This window comes from Manduca sexta, unplaced genomic scaffold (assembly GCF_014839805.1).
Source record: "Manduca sexta isolate Smith_Timp_Sample1 unplaced genomic scaffold, JHU_Msex_v1.0 HiC_scaffold_1005, whole genome shotgun sequence".
NCBI classification, from domain to species: Eukaryota; Metazoa; Arthropoda; class Insecta; order Lepidoptera; family Sphingidae; genus Manduca; species Manduca sexta.
Genome location: NW_023591827.1, coordinates 525 through 3,656, shown reverse-complemented (window position 1 = coordinate 3,656; position 3,132 = coordinate 525). Strand labels below are relative to the sequence as shown.

The 3,132-nt window shown below is 37.3% G+C and overlaps 1 long non-coding RNA gene across 1 annotated transcript; it reads right to left on the bottom strand.

Moving 5' to 3' along the window:
- Nucleotides 1–624: 624 nt before the first annotated feature.
- On the bottom strand, nucleotides 625–1,641 carry LOC119191080. Its single transcript, XR_005113375.1, has 2 exons — nucleotides 1,543–1,641; nucleotides 625–1,316 (listed from the first exon to the last, which is right to left on the bottom strand). It is a non-coding gene; the product is annotated as an uncharacterized LOC119191080 (long non-coding RNA).
- Between the last annotated feature and the right edge of the window lie 1,491 nt (nucleotides 1,642–3,132).

Here is a 3,132-nt window from a genome sequence, read left to right as displayed (position 1 = left end):
AACATCTCCAATATCTGTTCACTCACAACGCGGCTGCACGGTAGGTTTGTATCTATATTTAGATTTATTTAAACAAAGTCTGTGGCATCAGCCGTGAGTACCTCTCACAGCGCCGGGAATCGTGATAAGACTATTAAAGATATAATACTTACGTATGTACAGTCAGAATGAAATGAAAACACAAATTCTTTATTATAAAATCAGATTTACAAAGGCTTAAAATATCGAAATATTATTAAAATTTATCACGAGAATTATTTTACATACTAAATTAGCAGGGGTTCTCATACTAAACGAAGGCTGTATTTTAGGAAACCAATGTTACAATTACAAAACTTGAAAAAACCTTTATTTCACCTATTAAATATGACATATAAGCATTAAAAGGAATAAAATTTAAATGAATAAAATTGATAGTAAACTCGTTTAACTGTTTTTGTAATTGAAGGGCGCAGGATAGAGTAGCTAATATCGTAGTCAATACTTTCCAACCAACTTACGATATTTTAAGCACGCATACACTAAGTCAGTGGTTCCTAACCTTTTCAATGTCACTACCCCTGTGAACAAGTATGGGAATTGAGTTTACCCCTAGCCAATTTAAAATAATTAAAACCACACAAATTCGAACGAAAATATGTTTATTATCTAACTAAATTCTAAGAAATTGCACGTTTAGGTAACTAGTCAAGTAAAGTAATATGTAAATCTTGGAGTTAACTAGTGTGAAGGTTGAAATTGCTTTGCATTCGCAAGTTTGACAATATTAGGTTCGGTTTCACTCAACGCGCATCTCATGTCATGCTCAACATTCAGACGGTTTCTGGCTTTTGTTTTAATGTAACAAGAGTTGAGAAACCAGTTTCACATCTGTAAGTTGTAGCAAATGGAATCAACATTTTTAAAGCTCTGTCAGCTATAATGGGATATTCTGCAGCTGCTTTTCGCCAAAATGTGCTTAGTTTATCATTTTGAAAATCAACTTTCAATGAGTTATTCTCACGCAGCCCGAGAAACTCTACTTTCGCTGACACATCTTCGTCCTTGAAAATATCGACGCAAGTAGAAAATGGTCTTAAAATCCAGGAGTAGGACTCACGACTGTCCATGTTCGGAAAATATTGCTGCAGTGAGTCTATCACGGCAGTTAAATGTTGAACCACGGAATTTTCAAACGTGATTTTCTCTTGTTTATATTTATTGTATGTATTATTATTTGCTAATTGCTCACTTAGCTGTGTAAACATTGACACATCACCAGCTTGAACTCTGCGTTGGTAAAGTTCCAATTTGCGCAAAAAACTTGCGATTTTATCCTGCAACGTCAAAATATTCGTTTCATTTCCTTGCAGTGAAATATTGAGACTATTAATTTCAGTGAAAAATCAGCAAGGTACGCCATTTTAGAATAAATGTTTGGTCTTTAATTTTGCATAATATTCTTTTTTCTTTTTTGTGTTCTCTGGTTTTCAAAAACAATCCAATTTCTTCTCGTAATTCGTAAACCCTACTTAGAACTTTGCCTCTTGATAACCAACGTACCTCTGTATGGTACAAAAGAGCATTAAATGTAGCACCAACTTCATCGCACAAAACTTTGAATAATCTTGAGTTAGTGGCGCTGCCTCGAATATGATTAACAATTTTACTATGTCACTCAACGTGTTTAGCAAATCTGGTGGAAGCGTTTTCACAGCCAAAGCGTAACGGTGTATCAAGCAATGATAGCCGAAAACTTGAGGAGCAACTTGCTTCACGAGTGCCTGAAAACCAGAACGGATGCCCATCATGGAAGGCGCCCCGTCTGTACAAGTACCAATCAGCTTTAACCAGTCTAGGCCATTTTCCTCTATAAACTCTTTTAGCGTTTGAAATACGTCTTCGCCGCGAGTAGTAGTAGGCAAAGACTTGCAGAACAAATATTCCTCCTTTACATCATCATCTTTAATGTATCGTGTAAACACCAATAATTGTGAACACGAAGCAACATCTGTGGACTCGTCCAACTGCAGCGCAAACATAGGACTATCCTTTATTTCAGAAATAACGGTTGCTAGAATATCGGCACTCATTTCACATATGCGACTTTGAATAGTAGTGTTTGAGAGTGAGATTTGTTTAATCTTAGCTACATGTTGCTCACCAATAACAAGTGCTACTGCATCTAACAAGCAAGGTTTGATGAGGTCCTCTCCTATAGTGTGTGGTTTTTATTACGTGCGATGCGATAAGCAATTTTGTATGAAGCTTGAAGGCATGATTCATTTGCTTTCTGTATATTGCCTGTAGAATCCATGCGGGAAGACTTCAGAATCCTCTCCTTTTCTTAAAAATCTATATTTTTATCTGCGAACTCCTTGTGAACTTTAGCAAAATGTTCTTTTAATTTGCTCGGTTTCATGCTTTCTGGATTAAGCACTTTATTACATAAAACACACTGAGGCTTTTCTATATTTTTGTCTACGATGCTTGTGAAACCCCATTGTAGAAATGCTTCTTTATAAGTGCGCTTTTTGCCAGATGAAGTAGAAGCCATGTCAAAACACCTGTAGGTACCTAAAACAAAAATCAACTAATACATACCTACGTAAACAAATCACTCGTGACAATATTAACGTGACGATATTAACAAACACTGCTTACCTTTGAATTTAAACAATTCAAAAATACGATTTCTGCAATGCGCGGCGGAACAAATAAAATGCGTGTTCTTCCTAAGCTTAGGTAAACAAAATGAACATCGCCGCCTGTCCGGCCCGCCGCTAGTCATGCTTCACCCCTCCCACACCGCAGCTCACCCGCCGCCGTCGCCATCAGCCGCGCGCATGAGAGCGCCGTGCTACCGTTTACCGTACTATTATTTTGTTTATTGCTATTTTAATACTATTTCGTGCCATCCCGTGTTACCCCCTTAGAATCTCCGTTTTACCCCTGCGGGGGTAATTACCCCCAGGTTAGGAACCACTGCACTAAGTTATTCTCGATGGTACATAATTTAGCGATCTTGTTGTATACCGGCCGGTGTGCATGGAACTGGAACTTTTTGCTAAATTAGATCTCTGTTGGAAGCCTCGAAGATTTACTTAACATATCTTTGTATTCATGTATATGTAATTGACGAACTCTTATAAC